Below are 21,269 nucleotides of genomic sequence, written 5' to 3'. Positions count from 1 at the left end.
GCCCTGTGGCCCAATGGATAAGGCATCTGACTACGAATCAGGGGATTCCAGGTTCGACTCCTGGCAGGGTCGCACTGTCGCATTTCGGCTGCATGGTCTACTGTGTAACGCGCGCGCACGTTCTGGCGTAATGCGTTGATAAACGGAATGTACGCAGACATATTGGAAAGTAATATCACGCACTTAGTATCGTCGCCTTTGTTAGCATTCATGTAAGTTACCATCCACTCGCTACAGTCGCTCTCCATCCTACGGCTAAATCAACAGCCGTGATTTTTACTATGTCGCCGTCCATCCGTACGCGGTGACAGTTGTAAGCTTTACAGTAACGTGACATGCTCCACAAGCAGTTACGGTGTGTGGACGATGCCTATCATGGCAACGCTTGTTCTTTATCGCTTCTCGGCCTAATGGCTAAGATCAAGTGTAGTATCTGTTCTTATCAGTTTAATATCTGGTAGGCCATTCTCTGAATGGTCAGTATATTAATCTGATTTTTGGCCTTGGGTCATGGAGGTGGATTCATTCACGCCGTGACCACGGGTTGCCTTGGTGTTGCACTATTACCGATGGCGGCCCACATAAGCAATAAAAGAATAATAGCAGTCCTCTTTCCGACGGCACTCTGCATAGTCTACGGCGGGAACAAAACGCGTACACTGGGGGAGAATACAGCCTATGCCCCGCGACACGGCAGTTTATAACACACTCAAGCCACAAGCATTAACAAACTTTGAAGGGTACCCTCATGCTACGGTGCAGTTCCAACTCATACTTACCTGACGGGGAAGTAAAGACTGATCAATGAGGGTTTTCTTCCAGAGTGAGGCTCTTGCATTGCACTACGCTTGGGCTGACCTCTGCGATTACTGCAAACGTCAGTAACTCGACCGTACAATTTCTGGTAGTGGGGGCCTGCGTCCGCGCTCGCCCCCTCCTTAAGTCAAAATGAATGAGCTTAGAAAAGTTGCGCGGCCAAATGTCGGTGGTGACTTAAACGCTAAGGTAAAACCTCGCTTGGCTGTTACGAAACGTGATTGCGATATAAGTCCTCGGAAGGCGGCGGAATTTTATTTTATTTGCCATTCCGTCAGGGTTATTGGATGATCGGCAATAGATCGAGTTTGTATGCATTTGAAAGCTCTTTTTTCTCGTACTATCACCTGAAAATGTCGTAGGAAAATGTCATAGGAAACACTTTCAACAACCGCCACGTTCCTTAATTGTTATAACAAGAAATATATCACAGCAAATGAAAATGAAAAGCCTACGACACCGGGAGTTCCCAGGCGGTCCCCCATCCAAGTACTATCCCGGCCCGACGATGCTTAACTTCCGTGATCAGACGAGAACGGGTGTGTTCATCGTGGTATGGCCGTAGACATTAGTAGGTGCAAATACGTGCAATTTATTTTGACGTTGTGATCAAATTTTTTTATTTAATTTCTTTGAGTTACTTAGGACAAGGCGTATGCATGGATTATCTATTAGACTTTAAGGTTATAGTTTTGTGAAAAAAACAATGTTTTTTTAAAGATGTGTGGCTATAAAAATAGCCGTTGTTTTCTGAGTGTAGCGGTTTACTTCTTCTGTCCTTTGTCGTTCTTCTTTGGGAGTAAGACAGCTTGAATGTTTGGCAAAACACCACCAGCTGCAATGGTTACACCGCTCAAAAGTTTGTTTAATTCTTCATCATTACGAACAGCCAATTGTAAATGTCTTGGAATAATCCTAGCTTTTTTGTTGTCTCTTGCTGCGTTACCAGCCAACTCCAATATCTCAGCAGATAAATATTCCAAGACGGCTGCTAAGTAAACTGGTGCTCCAGATCCAATTCGGTTAGCATAGTGCCCTCTACGAAGGAATCTATGCACTCTACCGACTGGAAATTGAAGTCCAGCTCTTGAGGATCTTGTCTTGGCTTTAGCCTTAGCTTTTCCACCTTTTCCACGTCCAGACATAACTGCGATTTGATTTGTAAGTTAATACAAAAACGTACGAATATTTAACGTAAGTGTTAACGAAATAAACTTTACTCGTTTTTTCATCATAAAAATAGGATCGAAATCATGTTTTTTTAACCAATCATAATTAAGTATTAAACAAAAGATTTTTTTTTTAACCAATTAAATTGCGTATCGGCGTTTTCGGATCGAATTCGATCCGATTTTTTTACTTATAAACAAAAAGTTTTGACTTGCAGTTTAATGCTTATTTACAAGTTAAGTAGCAAAAATTTTTAACCATGTCTGACGCAGCAGCTAAAGGAGGAAAACAGGCACCTAAAGTAGCCAAGAAAGGTGAAAAAAGAGCCGGCAAAAAAGGAGGAAAGATTGGTGGAACTGGTGAAAAGAAACGCAAGAGAAAGAGAAAGGAAAGTTATGCTATTTACATCTACAATGTTTTGAAACAAGTTCACCCAGATGTCGGAGTTTCAAGCAAAGCTATGAGCATCATGAACTCATTTGTCAACGACATCTTTGAGCGCATTGCTTCCGAAGCTTCGCGTTTGGCTCTTCAAAACAAAAAGTCGACCATCTCTTCTCGTGAAATTCAAACCGCAGTACGTCTTCTCTTGCCTGGAGAACTTGCAAAACACGCAGTCAGTGAAGGAACAAAAGCCGTCACAAAATACACAAGCAGCAAGTAAACCAACGTCTACCAAACACAAACGGTCTTTTTTAAGACCACACATCTTTAAAAAAACATTTACTTGGCGTCACTACAAGTTAACCGAAGTTAATAAAACTTCTAAATAATGTGCTTAAGAACACTAGCCTACATTTAAAATACTTCCCCATGTGTGTGTGGATTAGCTTCACTTTTCATACGTATTATTAGCTGTACTTGCAGAAAAGACAAGTACATTGATCCATGTTATTGCTTACATTTAACTTAACCCAGCTTTTCACGGAAACACTCCCAGGCAAATTAACCCTACAAAGTATTTCTAAATTTTTTTTGTGTCATATATGACATAGTATCGTATAGCAATAAATGTAACTGTGACAAGACTTTACACATTGTGTAATTTGGAAGCGTGCACAAAGTAATGTTTTAAAAGATTTGGGCTATAAAAATAGCCGTTTTTGTTGAGCAATGACAACGCTTAACCTCCGAATCCGTAAAGAGTTCTTCCTTGACGTTTTAAGGCATAAACAACATCCATAGCGGTAACGGTCTTGCGTTTAGCGTGCTCTGTGTAGGTTACAGCATCACGAATAACATTCTCTAAGAAAACCTTCAGTACACCTCTGGTTTCCTCATAGATAAGGCCAGAGATACGTTTGACACCACCTCGTCGAGCAAGACGCCGAATAGCAGGTTTTGTGATTCCCTGAATGTTATCACGAAGAATTTTTCGGTGACGTTTAGCACCTCCTTTTCCCAATCCTTTACCTCCTTTTCCGCGTCCAGACATATTGATATAGTTGCGTACAGAACGAGTACAAAAACAACGTTTGAGTTAACAGAATTCAGACAGCTTTAAAAAGAGGCCATAAAATTACCTACTGCTCGTGGAAACACCCTAATTAACCAATAGAGTTGCGTCATTACAAAATGTTCCGAACATTTTGTACATTTTTTTAAGTAAAACTGTAGTTTTTTTAAAAATTCGTGGTCTTAATGTTTCAGTAAGGCAATAAATTTGGCATCGTTGGAATTCGCCAAACCTTCTGCTACTTACTAAAAAAAAAAAAAGTCAAAAGCTTTTGTGTATCAGAAGATACAGCCGTTTTCCCGTAGCCAAAAAACACAGATTTTATAAAAATGTTAAAGTAATGAGCGTAATGTCATTATGCAGCCAATCAGAAATTACTTTCTTAGCACCAATCAAATGGTTTGTTTTGAACCTTAGCTGTCAATCAATATGAGAAATAAAACTTTGGCGCGATAGTGCATTTTAGACCGTCTTGTGTATCCGTACTACATCGACTTCTTAAAATATGGCTCGTACAAAGCAAACTGCACGTAAATCTACTGGAGGAAAGGCTCCACGAAAACAACTCGCCACTAAAGCTGCGAGGAAAAGCGCACCAGCTACTGGAGGAGTGAAAAAACCACATCGTTACAGACCTGGTACAGTTGCTCTCAGAGAAATCAGAAGATACCAGAAGTCAACCGAGCTCTTGATCCGCAAGTTGCCTTTCCAGCGTCTTGTGCGAGAAATTGCTCAGGACTTCAAAACAGATCTGCGATTCCAGAGCACAGCCGTTATGGCTCTGCAAGAGGCTTCTGAAGCGTACCTTGTTGGCTTGTTCGAGGATACTAACTTGTGTGCCATTCACGCAAAACGAGTTACAATCATGCCTAAAGACATCCAGTTGGCAAGAAGAATTCGTGGGGAACGTGCCTAAGCATCTTACCAAACAAAAAACGGCTATTTTTATAGCCACACATCCATAAAAAATATTACGGCTAGCTTTTTATATCAAACTTTGTCCTGCTTTCTGTTTAAATTTTATGCTACATAAAAATTTTATGCTACATAAAGTTTGACAATGTTAAAAATATGAAGGGCAAGAAAAGTAAAAGCAAGAAAATAAGAAATTTAAAAACGAAAATACTTAAACTTAGGGAATCTAATCTTAAATTTACTCTTTTTTAACTGTTTAAGTGACTTAAACAAGTTTAACTTTGTACCAAGATAATGTTTTTTTGTAAATGTGTGGCTATAAAAATAGCCGTTTGTTAATGTAATAGCCAGATACACACAAATTATTTTTTTGCGGTCTTCTTTGCTGCCTTTTTGGGAGTCTTTTTGACCTTCTTTGCTGCAGGTTTTTTAGCAACAGGCTTCTTTGTGGGTTTCTTAGCTGCTGGTTTCTTAGCCGAGGCTTTCTTTGTGGCAGGCTTCTTTGCTGCTTTCTTTGGCGTGCTCTTCTTTGCTGGCTTCTTTTTTGGTGTACTTTTCTTTGCAGTAGGCTTCTTTGCCGTTGGCTTTTTTGCTGCGGCCTTTTTCTTAGGTTTTTCTTTTTTTACCTGACCTAGCTTGAATGATCCAGAAGCACCAGTGCCTTTAGTTTGAATCAAATCGCCTGATGTTACTCCTCGTTTAAGAGCCATTTTCAGATGATGATCTGAGTTTTCAGCAACTTTGTAATTTGCATGAATATATTTTGTAATAGCTTGGCGAGATGAACCACCGCGTTCCTTTAGGGTAGCGATAGCAGCCTTGATCATGTCCACATATTTAGGGTGATCAGCTGTCTTCTTTGCAGCAGGTTTCTTCTTGGGTGCGATTTTCTTTGGAGAAGCTGCTTCACTCATTTTTAATGTTTTCTTACAACAATCCAACGATAAACGATGCTTGTTATCACAGTAGAAGTATACTAAACATTACCGTGTAAATGAGATATAATTTAAGACGGTGCGAAGTATGCGGACGTAAAAGTACCACTCCCGGGAATTGATTTGGCGCGAAAACAGAAATGTGTGTTTCTGTACATCGTATAATGTCCGTTTTGGGTGCCGCGACTATGCGAAAGCATGTTAATTTTTATTTGTAGTACGACGCAATAGTCTGCAAGAGAAGCTGCTGGAGTTTGAGGTCTTCAGCATTACATCTAGTCTGTTAATTTGGGCTTCTTCCGCGCTCGTGTTAGGATTTTCATAAAGCGTTCTTTGGTTTGCGTTGCGTATGTCGGCCTACATCATCGACACGGCCTGTTTCCGGCTATTAGGAGCAATTCATATATTGGGCACTGCGTTTCGACTTTTTTATTAGACCACAGTAAAAAAATTCACTCACAGAAGTCCCTTTCTTTCATGGCTACAAACACGAAGAATTCTGTCGTAAGTAAAACGAATGCGCAAGCCAAAATGACGATGGGGCGAAGTCATAAGCATGGCCCTGTGGCCCAATGGATAAGGCATCTGACTACGAATCAGGGGATTCCAGGTTCGACTCCTGGCAGGGTCGCACTGTCGCATTTCGGCTGCATGGTCTACTGTGTAACGCGCGCGCACGTTCTGGCGTAATGCGTTGATAAACGGAATGTACGCAGACATATTGGAAAGTAATATCACGCACTTAGTATCGTCGCCTTTGTTAGCATTCATGTAAGTTACCATCCACTCGCTACAGTCGCTCTCCATCCTACGGCTAAATCAACAGCCGTGATTTTTACTATGTCGCCGTCCATCCGTACGCGGTGACAGTTGTAAGCTTTACAGTAACGTGACATGCTCCACAAGCAGTTACGGTGTGTGGACGATGCCTATCATGGCAACGCTTGTTCTTTATCGCTTCTCGGCCTAATGGCTAAGATCAAGTGTAGTATCTGTTCTTATCAGTTTAATATCTGGTAGGCCATTCTCTGAATGGTCAGTATATTAATCTGATTTTTGGCCTTGGGTCATGGAGGTGGATTCATTCACGCCGTGACCACGGGTTGCCTTGGTGTTGCACTATTACCGATGGCGGCCCACATAAGCAATAAAAGAATAATAGCAGTCCTCTTTCCGACGGCACTCTGCATAGTCTACGGCGGGAACAAAACGCGTACACTGGGGGAGAATACAGCCTATGCCCCGCGACACGGCAGTTTATAACACACTCAAGCCACAAGCATTAACAAACTTTGAAGGGTACCCTCATGCTACGGTGCAGTTCCAACTCATACTTACCTGACGGGGAAGTAAAGACTGATCAATGAGGGTTTTCTTCCAGAGTGAGGCTCTTGCATTGCACTACGCTTGGGCTGACCTCTGCGATTACTGCAAACGTCAGTAACTCGACCGTACAATTTCTGGTAGTGGGGGCCTGCGTCCGCGCTCGCCCCCTCCTTAAGTCAAAATGAATGAGCTTAGAAAAGTTGCGCGGCCAAATGTCGGTGGTGACTTAAACGCTAAGGTAAAACCTCGCTTGGCTGTTACGAAACGTGATTGCGATATAAGTCCTCGGAAGGCGGCGGAATTTTATTTTATTTGCCATTCCGTCAGGGTTATTGGATGATCGGCAATAGATCGAGTTTGTATGCATTTGAAAGCTCTTTTTTCTCGTACTATCACCTGAAAATGTCGTAGGAAAATGTCATAGGAAACACTTTCAACAACCGCCACGTTCCTTAATTGTTATAACAAGAAATATATCACAGCAAATGAAAATGAAAAGCCTACGACACCGGGAGTTCCCAGGCGGTCCCCCATCCAAGTACTATCCCGGCCCGACGATGCTTAACTTCCGTGATCAGACGAGAACGGGTGTGTTCATCGTGGTATGGCCGTAGACATTAGTAGGTGCAAATACGTGCAATTTATTTTGACGTTGTGATCAAATTTTTTTATTTAATTTCTTTGAGTTACTTAGGACAAGGCGTATGCATGGATTATCTATTAGACTTTAAGGTTATAGTTTTGTGAAAAAAACAATGTTTTTTTAAAGATGTGTGGCTATAAAAATAGCCGTTGTTTTCTGAGTGTAGCGGTTTACTTCTTCTGTCCTTTGTCGTTCTTCTTTGGGAGTAAGACAGCTTGAATGTTTGGCAAAACACCACCAGCTGCAATGGTTACACCGCTCAAAAGTTTGTTTAATTCTTCATCATTACGAACAGCCAATTGTAAATGTCTTGGAATAATCCTAGCTTTTTTGTTGTCTCTTGCTGCGTTACCAGCCAACTCCAATATCTCAGCAGATAAATATTCCAAGACGGCTGCTAAGTAAACTGGTGCTCCAGATCCAATTCGGTTAGCATAGTGCCCTCTACGAAGGAATCTATGCACTCTACCGACTGGAAATTGAAGTCCAGCTCTTGAGGATCTTGTCTTGGCTTTAGCCTTAGCTTTTCCACCTTTTCCACGTCCAGACATAACTGCGATTTGATTTGTAAGTTAATACAAAAACGTACGAATATTTAACGTAAGTGTTAACGAAATAAACTTTACTCGTTTTTTCATCATAAAAATAGGATCGAAATCATGTTTTTTTAACCAATCATAATTAAGTATTAAACAAAAGATTTTTTTTTTAACCAATTAAATTGCGTATCGGCGTTTTCGGATCGAATTCGATCCGATTTTTTTACTTATAAACAAAAAGTTTTGACTTGCAGTTTAATGCTTATTTACAAGTTAAGTAGCAAAAATTTTTAACCATGTCTGACGCAGCAGCTAAAGGAGGAAAACAGGCACCTAAAGTAGCCAAGAAAGGTGAAAAAAGAGCCGGCAAAAAAGGAGGAAAGATTGGTGGAACTGGTGAAAAGAAACGCAAGAGAAAGAGAAAGGAAAGTTATGCTATTTACATCTACAATGTTTTGAAACAAGTTCACCCAGATGTCGGAGTTTCAAGCAAAGCTATGAGCATCATGAACTCATTTGTCAACGACATCTTTGAGCGCATTGCTTCCGAAGCTTCGCGTTTGGCTCTTCAAAACAAAAAGTCGACCATCTCTTCTCGTGAAATTCAAACCGCAGTACGTCTTCTCTTGCCTGGAGAACTTGCAAAACACGCAGTCAGTGAAGGAACAAAAGCCGTCACAAAATACACAAGCAGCAAGTAAACCAACGTCTACCAAACACAAACGGTCTTTTTTAAGACCACACATCTTTAAAAAACATTTACTTGGCGTCACTACAAGTTAACCGAAGTTAATAAAACTTCTAAATAATGTGCTTAAGAACACTAGCCTACATTTAAAATACTTCCCCATGTGTGTGTGGATTAGCTTCACTTTTCATACGTATTATTAGCTGTACTTGCAGAAAAGACAAGTACATTGATCCATGTTATTGCTTACATTTAACTTAACCCAGCTTTTCACGGAAACACTCCCAGGCAAATTAACCCTACAAAGTATTTCTAAATTTTTTTTGTGTCATATATGACATAGTATCGTATAGCAATAAATGTAACTGTGACAAGACTTTACACATTGTGTAATTTGGAAGCGTGCACAAAGTAATGTTTTAAAAGATTTGTGGCTATAAAAATAGCCGTTTTTGTTGAGCAATGACAACGCTTAACCTCCGAATCCGTAAAGAGTTCTTCCTTGACGTTTTAAGGCATAAACAACATCCATAGCGGTAACGGTCTTGCGTTTAGCGTGCTCTGTGTAGGTTACAGCATCACGAATAACATTCTCTAAGAAAACCTTCAGTACACCTCTGGTTTCCTCATAGATAAGGCCAGAGATACGTTTGACACCACCTCGTCGAGCAAGACGCCGAATAGCAGGTTTTGTGATTCCCTGAATGTTATCACGAAGAATTTTTCGGTGACGTTTAGCACCTCCTTTTCCCAATCCTTTACCTCCTTTTCCGCGTCCAGACATATTGATATAGTTGCGTACAGAACGAGTACAAAAACAACGTTTGAGTTAACAGAATTCAGACAGCTTTAAAAAGAGGCCATAAAATTACCTACTGCTCGTGGAAACACCCTAATTAACCAATAGAGTTGCGTCATTACAAAATGTTCCGAACATTTTGTACATTTTTTTAAGTAAAACTGTAGTTTTTTTAAAAATTCGTGGTCTTAATGTTTCAGTAAGGCAATAAATTTGGCATCGTTGGAATTCGCCAAACCTTCTGCTACTTACTAAAAAAAAAAAAAGTCAAAAGCTTTTGTGTATCAGAAGATACAGCCGTTTTCCCGTAGCCAAAAAACACAGATTTTATAAAAATGTTAAAGTAATGAGCGTAATGTCATTATGCAGCCAATCAGAAATTACTTTCTTAGCACCAATCAAATGGTTTGTTTTGAACCTTAGCTGTCAATCAATATGAGAAATAAAACTTTGGCGCGATAGTGCATTTTAGACCGTCTTGTGTATCCGTACTACATCGACTTCTTAAAATATGGCTCGTACAAAGCAAACTGCACGTAAATCTACTGGAGGAAAGGCTCCACGAAAACAACTCGCCACTAAAGCTGCGAGGAAAAGCGCACCAGCTACTGGAGGAGTGAAAAAACCACATCGTTACAGACCTGGTACAGTTGCTCTCAGAGAAATCAGAAGATACCAGAAGTCAACCGAGCTCTTGATCCGCAAGTTGCCTTTCCAGCGTCTTGTGCGAGAAATTGCTCAGGACTTCAAAACAGATCTGCGATTCCAGAGCACAGCCGTTATGGCTCTGCAAGAGGCTTCTGAAGCGTACCTTGTTGGCTTGTTCGAGGATACTAACTTGTGTGCCATTCACGCAAAACGAGTTACAATCATGCCTAAAGACATCCAGTTGGCAAGAAGAATTCGTGGGGAACGTGCCTAAGCATCTTACCAAACAAAAAACGGCTATTTTTATAGCCACACATCCATAAAAAATATTACGGCTAGCTTTTTATATCAAACTTTGTCCTGCTTTCTGTTTAAATTTTATGCTACATAAAAATTTTATGCTACATAAAGTTTGACAATGTTAAAAATATGAAGGGCAAGAAAAGTAAAAGCAAGAAAATAAGAAATTTAAAAACGAAAATACTTAAACTTAGGGAATCTAATCTTAAATTTACTCTTTTTTAACTGTTTAAGTGACTTAAACAAGTTTAACTTTGTACCAAGATAATGTTTTTTTGTAAATGTGTGGCTATAAAAATAGCCGTTTGTTAATGTAATAGCCAGATACACACAAATTATTTTTTTGCGGTCTTCTTTGCTGCCTTTTTGGGAGTCTTTTTGACCTTCTTTGCTGCAGGTTTTTTAGCAACAGGCTTCTTTGTGGGTTTCTTAGCTGCTGGTTTCTTAGCCGAGGCTTTCTTTGTGGCAGGCTTCTTTGCTGCTTTCTTTGGCGTGCTCTTCTTTGCTGGCTTCTTTTTTGGTGTACTTTTCTTTGCAGTAGGCTTCTTTGCCGTTGGCTTTTTTGCTGCGGCCTTTTTCTTAGGTTTTTCTTTTTTTACCTGACCTAGCTTGAATGATCCAGAAGCACCAGTGCCTTTAGTTTGAATCAAATCGCCTGATGTTACTCCTCGTTTAAGAGCCATTTTCAGATGATGATCTGAGTTTTCAGCAACTTTGTAATTTGCATGAATATATTTTGTAATAGCTTGGCGAGATGAACCACCGCGTTCCTTTAGGGTAGCGATAGCAGCCTTGATCATGTCCACATATTTAGGGTGATCAGCTGTCTTCTTTGCAGCAGGTTTCTTCTTGGGTGCGATTTTCTTTGGAGAAGCTGCTTCACTCATTTTTAATGTTTTCTTACAACAATCCAACGATAAACGATGCTTGTTATCACAGTAGAAGTATACTAAACATTACCGTGTAAATGAGATATAATTTAAGACGGTGCGAAGTATGCGGACGTAAAAGTACCACTCCCGGGAATTGATTTGGCGCGAAAACAGAAATGTGTGTTTCTGTACATCGTATAATGTCCGTTTTGGGTGCCGCGACTATGCGAAAGCATGTTAATTTTTATTTGTAGTACGACGCAATAGTCTGCAAGAGAAGCTGCTGGAGTTTGAGGTCTTCAGCATTACATCTAGTCTGTTAATTTGGGCTTCTTCCGCGCTCGTGTTAGGATTTTCATAAAGCGTTCTTTGGTTTGCGTTGCGTATGTCGGCCTACATCATCGACACGGCCTGTTTCCGGCTATTAGGAGCAATTCATATATTGGGCACTGCGTTTCGACTTTTTTATTAGACCACAGTAAAAAAATTCACTCACAGAAGTCCCTTTCTTTCATGGCTACAAACACGAAGAATTCTGTCGTAAGTAAAACGAATGCGCAAGCCAAAATGACGATGGGGCGAAGTCATAAGCATGGCCCTGTGGCCCAATGGATAAGGCATCTGACTACGAATCAGGGGATTCCAGGTTCGACTCCTGGCAGGGTCGCACTGTCGCATTTCGGCTGCATGGTCTACTGTGTAACGCGCGCGCACGTTCTGGCGTAATGCGTTGATAAACGGAATGTACGCAGACATATTGGAAAGTAATATCACGCACTTAGTATCGTCGCCTTTGTTAGCATTCATGTAAGTTACCATCCACTCGCTACAGTCGCTCTCCATCCTACGGCTAAATCAACAGCCGTGATTTTTACTATGTCGCCGTCCATCCGTACGCGGTGACAGTTGTAAGCTTTACAGTAACGTGACATGCTCCACAAGCAGTTACGGTGTGTGGACGATGCCTATCATGGCAACGCTTGTTCTTTATCGCTTCTCGGCCTAATGGCTAAGATCAAGTGTAGTATCTGTTCTTATCAGTTTAATATCTGGTAGGCCATTCTCTGAATGGTCAGTATATTAATCTGATTTTTGGCCTTGGGTCATGGAGGTGGATTCATTCACGCCGTGACCACGGGTTGCCTTGGTGTTGCACTATTACCGATGGCGGCCCACATAAGCAATAAAAGAATAATAGCAGTCCTCTTTCCGACGGCACTCTGCATAGTCTACGGCGGGAACAAAACGCGTACACTGGGGGAGAATACAGCCTATGCCCCGCGACACGGCAGTTTATAACACACTCAAGCCACAAGCATTAACAAACTTTGAAGGGTACCCTCATGCTACGGTGCAGTTCCAACTCATACTTACCTGACGGGGAAGTAAAGACTGATCAATGAGGGTTTTCTTCCAGAGTGAGGCTCTTGCATTGCACTACGCTTGGGCTGACCTCTGCGATTACTGCAAACGTCAGTAACTCGACCGTACAATTTCTGGTAGTGGGGGCCTGCGTCCGCGCTCGCCCCCTCCTTAAGTCAAAATGAATGAGCTTAGAAAAGTTGCGCGGCCAAATGTCGGTGGTGACTTAAACGCTAAGGTAAAACCTCGCTTGGCTGTTACGAAACGTGATTGCGATATAAGTCCTCGGAAGGCGGCGGAATTTTATTTTATTTGCCATTCCGTCAGGGTTATTGGATGATCGGCAATAGATCGAGTTTGTATGCATTTGAAAGCTCTTTTTTCTCGTACTATCACCTGAAAATGTCGTAGGAAAATGTCATAGGAAACACTTTCAACAACCGCCACGTTCCTTAATTGTTATAACAAGAAATATATCACAGCAAATGAAAATGAAAAGCCTACGACACCGGGAGTTCCCAGGCGGTCCCCCATCCAAGTACTATCCCGGCCCGACGATGCTTAACTTCCGTGATCAGACGAGAACGGGTGTGTTCATCGTGGTATGGCCGTAGACATTAGTAGGTGCAAATACGTGCAATTTATTTTGACGTTGTGATCAAATTTTTTTATTTAATTTCTTTGAGTTACTTAGGACAAGGCGTATGCATGGATTATCTATTAGACTTTAAGGTTATAGTTTTGTGAAAAAAACAATGTTTTTTTAAAGATGTGTGGCTATAAAAATAGCCGTTGTTTTCTGAGTGTAGCGGTTTACTTCTTCTGTCCTTTGTCGTTCTTCTTTGGGAGTAAGACAGCTTGAATGTTTGGCAAAACACCACCAGCTGCAATGGTTACACCGCTCAAAAGTTTGTTTAATTCTTCATCATTACGAACAGCCAATTGTAAATGTCTTGGAATAATCCTAGCTTTTTTGTTGTCTCTTGCTGCGTTACCAGCCAACTCCAATATCTCAGCAGATAAATATTCCAAGACGGCTGCTAAGTAAACTGGTGCTCCAGATCCAATTCGGTTAGCATAGTGCCCTCTACGAAGGAATCTATGCACTCTACCGACTGGAAATTGAAGTCCAGCTCTTGAGGATCTTGTCTTGGCTTTAGCCTTAGCTTTTCCACCTTTTCCACGTCCAGACATAACTGCGATTTGATTTGTAAGTTAATACAAAAACGTACGAATATTTAACGTAAGTGTTAACGAAATAAACTTTACTCGTTTTTTCATCATAAAAATAGGATCGAAATCATGTTTTTTTAACCAATCATAATTAAGTATTAAACAAAAGATTTTTTTTTTAACCAATTAAATTGCGTATCGGCGTTTTCGGATCGAATTCGATCCGATTTTTTTACTTATAAACAAAAAGTTTTGACTTGCAGTTTAATGCTTATTTACAAGTTAAGTAGCAAAAATTTTTAACCATGTCTGACGCAGCAGCTAAAGGAGGAAAACAGGCACCTAAAGTAGCCAAGAAAGGTGAAAAAAGAGCCGGCAAAAAAGGAGGAAAGATTGGTGGAACTGGTGAAAAGAAACGCAAGAGAAAGAGAAAGGAAAGTTATGCTATTTACATCTACAATGTTTTGAAACAAGTTCACCCAGATGTCGGAGTTTCAAGCAAAGCTATGAGCATCATGAACTCATTTGTCAACGACATCTTTGAGCGCATTGCTTCCGAAGCTTCGCGTTTGGCTCTTCAAAACAAAAAGTCGACCATCTCTTCTCGTGAAATTCAAACCGCAGTACGTCTTCTCTTGCCTGGAGAACTTGCAAAACACGCAGTCAGTGAAGGAACAAAAGCCGTCACAAAATACACAAGCAGCAAGTAAACCAACGTCTACCAAACACAAACGGTCTTTTTTAAGACCACACATCTTTAAAAAAACATTTACTTGGCGTCACTACAAGTTAACCGAAGTTAATAAAACTTCTAAATAATGTGCTTAAGAACACTAGCCTACATTTAAAATACTTCCCCATGTGTGTGTGGATTAGCTTCACTTTTCATACGTATTATTAGCTGTACTTGCAGAAAAGACAAGTACATTGATCCATGTTATTGCTTACATTTAACTTAACCCAGCTTTTCACGGAAACACTCCCAGGCAAATTAACCCTACAAAGTATTTCTAAATTTTTTTTGTGTCATATATGACATAGTATCGTATAGCAATAAATGTAACTGTGACAAGACTTTACACATTGTGTAATTTGGAAGCGTGCACAAAGTAATGTTTTAAAAGATTTGTGGCTATAAAAATAGCCGTTTTTGTTGAGCAATGACAACGCTTAACCTCCGAATCCGTAAAGAGTTCTTCCTTGACGTTTTAAGGCATAAACAACATCCATAGCGGTAACGGTCTTGCGTTTAGCGTGCTCTGTGTAGGTTACAGCATCACGAATAACATTCTCTAAGAAAACCTTCAGTACACCTCTGGTTTCCTCATAGATAAGGCCAGAGATACGTTTGACACCACCTCGTCGAGCAAGACGCCGAATAGCAGGTTTTGTGATTCCCTGAATGTTATCACGAAGAATTTTTCGGTGACGTTTAGCACCTCCTTTTCCCAATCCTTTACCTCCTTTTCCGCGTCCAGACATATTGATATAGTTGCGTACAGAACGAGTACAAAAACAACGTTTGAGTTAACAGAATTCAGACAGCTTTAAAAAGAGGCCATAAAATTACCTACTGCTCGTGGAAACACCCTAATTAACCAATAGAGTTGCGTCATTACAAAATGTTCCGAACATTTTGTACATTTTTTTAAGTAAAACTGTAGTTTTTTTAAAAATTCGTGGTCTTAATGTTTCAGTAAGGCAATAAATTTGGCATCGTTGGAATTCGCCAAACCTTCTGCTACTTACTAAAAAAAAAAAAAGTCAAAAGCTTTTGTGTATCAGAAGATACAGCCGTTTTCCCGTAGCCAAAAAACACAGATTTTATAAAAATGTTAAAGTAATGAGCGTAATGTCATTATGCAGCCAATCAGAAATTACTTTCTTAGCACCAATCAAATGGTTTGTTTTGAACCTTAGCTGTCAATCAATATGAGAAATAAAACTTTGGCGCGATAGTGCATTTTAGACCGTCTTGTGTATCCGTACTACATCGACTTCTTAAAATATGGCTCGTACAAAGCAAACTGCACGTAAATCTACTGGAGGAAAGGCTCCACGAAAACAACTCGCCACTAAAGCTGCGAGGAAAAGCGCACCAGCTACTGGAGGAGTGAAAAAACCACATCGTTACAGACCTGGTACAGTTGCTCTCAGAGAAATCAGAAGATACCAGAAGTCAACCGAGCTCTTGATCCGCAAGTTGCCTTTCCAGCGTCTTGTGCGAGAAATTGCTCAGGACTTCAAAACAGATCTGCGATTCCAGAGCACAGCCGTTATGGCTCTGCAAGAGGCTTCTGAAGCGTACCTTGTTGGCTTGTTCGAGGATACTAACTTGTGTGCCATTCACGCAAAACGAGTTACAATCATGCCTAAAGACATCCAGTTGGCAAGAAGAATTCGTGGGGAACGTGCCTAAGCATCTTACCAAACAAAAAACGGCTATTTTTATAGCCACACATCCATAAAAAATATTACGGCTAGCTTTTTATATCAAACTTTGTCCTGCTTTCTGTTTAAATTTTATGCTACATAAAAATTTTATGCTACATAAAGTTTGACAATGTTAAAAATATGAAGGGCAAGAAAAGTAAAAGCAAGAAAATAAGAAATTTAAAAACGAAAATACTTAAACTTAGGGAATCTAATCTTAAATTTACTCTTTTTTAACTGTTTAAGTGACTTAAACAAGTTTAACTTTGTACCAAGATAATGTTTTTTTGTAAATGTGTGGCTATAAAAATAGCCGTTTGTTAATGTAATAGCCAGATACACACAAATTATTTTTTTGCGGTCTTCTTTGCTGCCTTTTTGGGAGTCTTTTTGACCTTCTTTGCTGCAGGTTTTTTAGCAACAGGCTTCTTTGTGGGTTTCTTAGCTGCTGGTTTCTTAGCCGAGGCTTTCTTTGTGGCAGGCTTCTTTGCTGCTTTCTTTGGCGTGCTCTTCTTTGCTGGCTTCTTTTTTGGTGTACTTTTCTTTGCAGTAGGCTTCTTTGCCGTTGGCTTTTTTGCTGCGGCCTTTTTCTTAGGTTTTTCTTTTTTTACCTGACCTAGCTTGAATGATCCAGAAGCACCAGTGCCTTTAGTTTGAATCAAATCGCCTGATGTTACTCCTCGTTTAAGAGCCATTTTCAGATGATGATCTGAGTTTTCAGCAACTTTGTAATTTGCATGAATATATTTTGTAATAGCTTGGCGAGATGAACCACCGCGTTCCTTTAGGGTAGCGATAGCAGCCTTGATCATGTCCACATATTTAGGGTGATCAGCTGTCTTCTTTGCAGCAGGTTTCTTCTTGGGTGCGATTTTCTTTGGAGAAGCTGCTTCACTCATTTTTAATGTTTTCTTACAACAATCCAACGATAAACGATGCTTGTTATCACAGTAGAAGTATACTAAACATTACCGTGTAAATGAGATATAATTTAAGACGGTGCGAAGTATGCGGACGTAAAAGTACCACTCCCGGGAATTGATTTGGCGCGAAAACAGAAATGTGTGTTTCTGTACATCGTATAATGTCCGTTTTGGGTGCCGCGACTATGCGAAAGCATGTTAATTTTTATTTGTAGTACGACGCAATAGTCTGCAAGAGAAGCTGCTGGAGTTTGAGGTCTTCAGCATTACATCTAGTCTGTTAATTTGGGCTTCTTCCGCGCTCGTGTTAGGATTTTCATAAAGCGTTCTTTGGTTTGCGTTGCGTATGTCGGCCTACATCATCGACACGGCCTGTTTCCGGCTATTAGGAGCAATTCATATATTGGGCACTGCGTTTCGACTTTTTTATTAGACCACAGTAAAAAAATTCACTCACAGAAGTCCCTTTCTTTCATGGCTACAAACACGAAGAATTCTGTCGTAAGTAAAACGAATGCGCAAGCCAAAATGACGATGGGGCGAAGTCATAAGCATGGCCCTGTGGCCCAATGGATAAGGCATCTGACTACGAATCAGGGGATTCCAGGTTCGACTCCTGGCAGGGTCGCACTGTCGCATTTCGGCTGCATGGTCTACTGTGTAACGCGCGCGCACGTTCTGGCGTAATGCGTTGATAAACGGAATGTACGCAGACATATTGGAAAGTAATATCACGCACTTAGTATCGTCGCCTTTGTTAGCATTCATGTAAGTTACCATCCACTCGCTACAGTCGCTCTCCATCCTACGGCTAAATCAACAGCCGTGATTTTTACTATGTCGCCGTCCATCCGTACGCGGTGACAGTTGTAAGCTTTACAGTAACGTGACATGCTCCACAAGCAGTTACGGTGTGTGGACGATGCCTATCATGGCAACGCTTGTTCTTTATCGCTTCTCGGCCTAATGGCTAAGATCAAGTGTAGTATCTGTTCTTATCAGTTTAATATCTGGTAGGCCATTCTCTGAATGGTCAGTATATTAATCTGATTTTTGGCCTTGGGTCATGGAGGTGGATTCATTCACGCCGTGACCACGGGTTGCCTTGGTGTTGCACTATTACCGATGGCGGCCCACATAAGCAATAAAAGAATAATAGCAGTCCTCTTTCCGACGGCACTCTGCATAGTCTACGGCGGGAACAAAACGCGTACACTGGGGGAGAATACAGCCTATGCCCCGCGACACGGCAGTTTATAACACACTCAAGCCACAAGCATTAACAAACTTTGAAGGGTACCCTCATGCTACGGTGCAGTTCCAACTCATACTTACCTGACGGGGAAGTAAAGACTGATCAATGAGGGTTTTCTTCCAGAGTGAGGCTCTTGCATTGCACTACGCTTGGGCTGACCTCTGCGATTACTGCAAACGTCAGTAACTCGACCGTACAATTTCTGGTAGTGGGGGCCTGCGTCCGCGCTCGCCCCCTCCTTAAGTCAAAATGAATGAGCTTAGAAAAGTTGCGCGGCCAAATGTCGGTGGTGACTTAAACGCTAAGGTAAAACCTCGCTTGGCTGTTACGAAACGTGATTGCGATATAAGTCCTCGGAAGGCGGCGGAATTTTATTTTATTTGCCATTCCGTCAGGGTTATTGGATGATCGGCAATAGATCGAGTTTGTATGCATTTGAAAGCTCTTTTTTCTCGTACTATCACCTGAAAATGTCGTAGGAAAATGTCATAGGAAACACTTTCAACAACCGCCACGTTCCTTAATTGTTATAACAAGAAATATATCACAGCAAATGAAAATGAAAAGCCTACGACACCGGGAGTTCCCAGGCGGTCCCCCATCCAAGTACTATCCCGGCCCGACGATGCTTAACTTCCGTGATCAGACGAGAACGGGTGTGTTCATCGTGGTATGGCCGTAGACATTAGTAGGTGCAAATACGTGCAATTTATTTTGACGTTGTGATCAAATTTTTTTATTTAATTTCTTTGAGTTACTTAGGACAAGGCGTATGCATGGATTATCTATTAGACTTTAAGGTTATAGTTTTGTGAAAAAAACAATGTTTTTTTAAAGATGTGTGGCTATAAAAATAGCCGTTGTTTTCTGAGTGTAGCGGTTTACTTCTTCTGTCCTTTGTCGTTCTTCTTTGGGAGTAAGACAGCTTGAATGTTTGGCAAAACACCACCAGCTGCAATGGTTACACCGCTCAAAAGTTTGTTTAATTCTTCATCATTACGAACAGCCAATTGTAAATGTCTTGGAATAATCCTAGCTTTTTTGTTGTCTCTTGCTGCGTTACCAGCCAACTCCAATATCTCAGCAGATAAATATTCCAAGACGGCTGCTAAGTAAACTGGTGCTCCAGATCCAATTCGGTTAGCATAGTGCCCTCTACGAAGGAATCTATGCACTCTACCGACTGGAAATTGAAGTCCAGCTCTTGAGGATCTTGTCTTGGCTTTAGCCTTAGCTTTTCCACCTTTTCCACGTCCAGACATAACTGCGATTTGATTTGTAAGTTAATACAAAAACGTACGAATATTTAACGTAAGTGTTAACGAAATAAACTTTACTCGTTTTTTCATCATAAAAATAGGATCGAAATCATGTTTTTTTAACCAATCATAATTAAGTATTAAACAAAAGATTTTTTTTTTAACCAATTAAATTGCGTATCGGCGTTTTCGGATCGAATTCGATCCGATTTTTTTACTTATAAACAAAAAGTTTTGACTTGCAGTTTAATGCTTATTTACAAGTTAAGTAGCAAAAATTTTTAACCATGTCTGACGCAGCAGCTAAAGGAGGAAAACAGGCACCTAAAGTAGCCAAGAAAGGTGAAAAAAGAGCCGGCAAAAAAGGAGGAAAGATTGGTGGAACTGGTGAAAAGAAACGCAAGAGAAAGAGAAAGGAAAGTTATGCTATTTACATCTACAATGTTTTGAAACAAGTTCACCCAGATGTCGGAGTTTCAAGCAAAGCTATGAGCATCATGAACTCATTTGTCAACGACATCTTTGAGCGCATTGCTTCCGAAGCTTCGCGTTTGGCTCTTCAAAACAAAAAGTCGACCATCTCTTCTCGTGAAATTCAAACCGCAGTACGTCTTCTCTTGCCTGGAGAACTTGCAAAACACGCAGTCAGTGAAGGAACAAAAGCCGTCACAAAATACACAAGCAGCAAGTAAACCAACGTCTACCAAACACAAACGGTCTTTTTTAAGACCACACATCTTTAAAAAAACATTTACTTGGCGTCACTACAAGTTAACCGAAGTTAATAAAACTTCTAAATAATGTGCTTAAGAACACTAGCCTACATTTAAAATACTTCCCCATGTGTGTGTGGATTAGCTTCACTTTTCATACGTATTATTAGCTGTACTTGCAGAAAAGACAAGTACATTGATCCATGTTATTGCTTACATTTAACTTAACCCAGCTTTTCACGGAAACACTCCCAGGCAAATTAACCCTACAAAGTATTTCTAAATTTTTTTTGTGTCATATATGACATAGTATCGTATAGCAATAAATGTAACTGTGACAAGACTTTACACATTGTGTAATTTGGAAGCGTGCACAAAGTAATGTTTTAAAAGATTTGTGGCTATAAAAATAGCCGTTTTTGTTGAGCAATGACAACGCTTAACCTCCGAATCCGTAAAGAGTTCTTCCTTGACGTTTTAAGGCATAAACAACATCCATAGCGGTAACGGTCTTGCGTTTAGCGTGCTCTGTGTAGGTTACAGCATCACGAATAACATTCTCTAAGAAAACCTTCAGTACACCTCTGGTTTCCTCATAGATAAGGCCAGAGATACGTTTGACACCACCTCGTCGAGCAAGACGCCGAATAGCAGGTTTTGTGATTCCCTGAATGTTATCACGAAGAATTTTTCGGTGACGTTTAGCACCTCCTTTTCCCAATCCTTTACCTCCTTTTCCGCGTCCAGACATATTGATATAGTTGCGTACAGAACGAGTACAAAAACAACGTTTGAGTTAACAGAATTCAGACAGCTTTAAAAAGAGGCCATAAAATTACCTACTGCTCGTGGAAACACCCTAATTAACCAATAGAGTTGCGTCATTACAAAATGTTCCGAACATTTTGTACATTTTTTTAAGTAAAACTGTAGTTTTTTTAAAAATTCGTGGTCTTAGTGTTTCAGTAAGGCAATAAATTTGGCATCGTTGGAATTCGCCAAACCTTCTGCTACTTACTAAAAAAAAAAAAAGTCAAAAGCTTT

General features: G+C 40.5%; 15 non-coding genes across 15 annotated transcripts; 11 read left to right on the top strand and 4 right to left on the bottom strand.

Annotated features, from left to right (window-relative positions):
- The first annotated feature begins 394 nt into the window (after window positions 1–394).
- LOC130660899 (U2 spliceosomal RNA) lies at window positions 395–586 on the top strand. The gene has a single exon (XR_008988095.1). It is a non-coding gene; the product is annotated as a U2 spliceosomal RNA (small nuclear RNA).
- A 185-nt stretch (window positions 587–771) lies between these two features.
- Window positions 772–936, top strand: LOC130659850 (U1 spliceosomal RNA). The gene has a single exon (XR_008987054.1). It is a non-coding gene; the product is annotated as a U1 spliceosomal RNA (small nuclear RNA).
- Window positions 937–1,264: 328 nt separating this feature from the next.
- On the bottom strand, window positions 1,265–1,383 carry LOC130661584 (5S ribosomal RNA). The gene has a single exon (XR_008988761.1). It is a non-coding gene; the product is annotated as a 5S ribosomal RNA (ribosomal RNA).
- A 4,467-nt stretch (window positions 1,384–5,850) lies between these two features.
- Trnar-acg (transfer RNA arginine (anticodon ACG)) lies at window positions 5,851–5,923 on the top strand. The gene has a single exon. It is a non-coding gene; the product is annotated as a tRNA-Arg (tRNA).
- A 322-nt stretch (window positions 5,924–6,245) lies between these two features.
- Window positions 6,246–6,437, top strand: LOC130660898 (U2 spliceosomal RNA). The gene has a single exon (XR_008988094.1). It is a non-coding gene; the product is annotated as a U2 spliceosomal RNA (small nuclear RNA).
- Window positions 6,438–6,622: 185 nt separating this feature from the next.
- Window positions 6,623–6,787, top strand: LOC130659849 (U1 spliceosomal RNA). Its single transcript, XR_008987053.1, has one exon. It is a non-coding gene; the product is annotated as a U1 spliceosomal RNA (small nuclear RNA).
- Window positions 6,788–7,115: 328 nt separating this feature from the next.
- Window positions 7,116–7,234, bottom strand: LOC130661582 (5S ribosomal RNA). The gene has a single exon (XR_008988760.1). It is a non-coding gene; the product is annotated as a 5S ribosomal RNA (ribosomal RNA).
- A 4,467-nt stretch (window positions 7,235–11,701) lies between these two features.
- Trnar-acg (transfer RNA arginine (anticodon ACG)) lies at window positions 11,702–11,774 on the top strand. Its single transcript has one exon. It is a non-coding gene; the product is annotated as a tRNA-Arg (tRNA).
- Window positions 11,775–12,096: 322 nt separating this feature from the next.
- Window positions 12,097–12,288, top strand: LOC130660897 (U2 spliceosomal RNA). The gene has a single exon (XR_008988093.1). It is a non-coding gene; the product is annotated as a U2 spliceosomal RNA (small nuclear RNA).
- A 185-nt stretch (window positions 12,289–12,473) lies between these two features.
- Window positions 12,474–12,638, top strand: LOC130659848 (U1 spliceosomal RNA). Its single transcript, XR_008987051.1, has one exon. It is a non-coding gene; the product is annotated as a U1 spliceosomal RNA (small nuclear RNA).
- A 328-nt stretch (window positions 12,639–12,966) lies between these two features.
- On the bottom strand, window positions 12,967–13,085 carry LOC130661581 (5S ribosomal RNA). The gene has a single exon (XR_008988759.1). It is a non-coding gene; the product is annotated as a 5S ribosomal RNA (ribosomal RNA).
- A 4,468-nt stretch (window positions 13,086–17,553) lies between these two features.
- Trnar-acg (transfer RNA arginine (anticodon ACG)) lies at window positions 17,554–17,626 on the top strand. Its single transcript has one exon. It is a non-coding gene; the product is annotated as a tRNA-Arg (tRNA).
- Window positions 17,627–17,948: 322 nt separating this feature from the next.
- On the top strand, window positions 17,949–18,140 carry LOC130660895 (U2 spliceosomal RNA). The gene has a single exon (XR_008988092.1). It is a non-coding gene; the product is annotated as a U2 spliceosomal RNA (small nuclear RNA).
- A 185-nt stretch (window positions 18,141–18,325) lies between these two features.
- On the top strand, window positions 18,326–18,490 carry LOC130659847 (U1 spliceosomal RNA). Its single transcript, XR_008987050.1, has one exon. It is a non-coding gene; the product is annotated as a U1 spliceosomal RNA (small nuclear RNA).
- A 328-nt stretch (window positions 18,491–18,818) lies between these two features.
- Window positions 18,819–18,937, bottom strand: LOC130661580 (5S ribosomal RNA). The gene has a single exon (XR_008988758.1). It is a non-coding gene; the product is annotated as a 5S ribosomal RNA (ribosomal RNA).
- Between the last annotated feature and the right edge of the window lie 2,332 nt (window positions 18,938–21,269).

This window comes from Hydractinia symbiolongicarpus, chromosome 9 (assembly GCF_029227915.1).
Source record: "Hydractinia symbiolongicarpus strain clone_291-10 chromosome 9, HSymV2.1, whole genome shotgun sequence".
In the NCBI taxonomy this organism is placed as follows: domain Eukaryota; kingdom Metazoa; phylum Cnidaria; class Hydrozoa; order Anthoathecata; family Hydractiniidae; genus Hydractinia; species Hydractinia symbiolongicarpus.
This window is presented reverse-complemented; position numbering and strand designations above follow the sequence as displayed.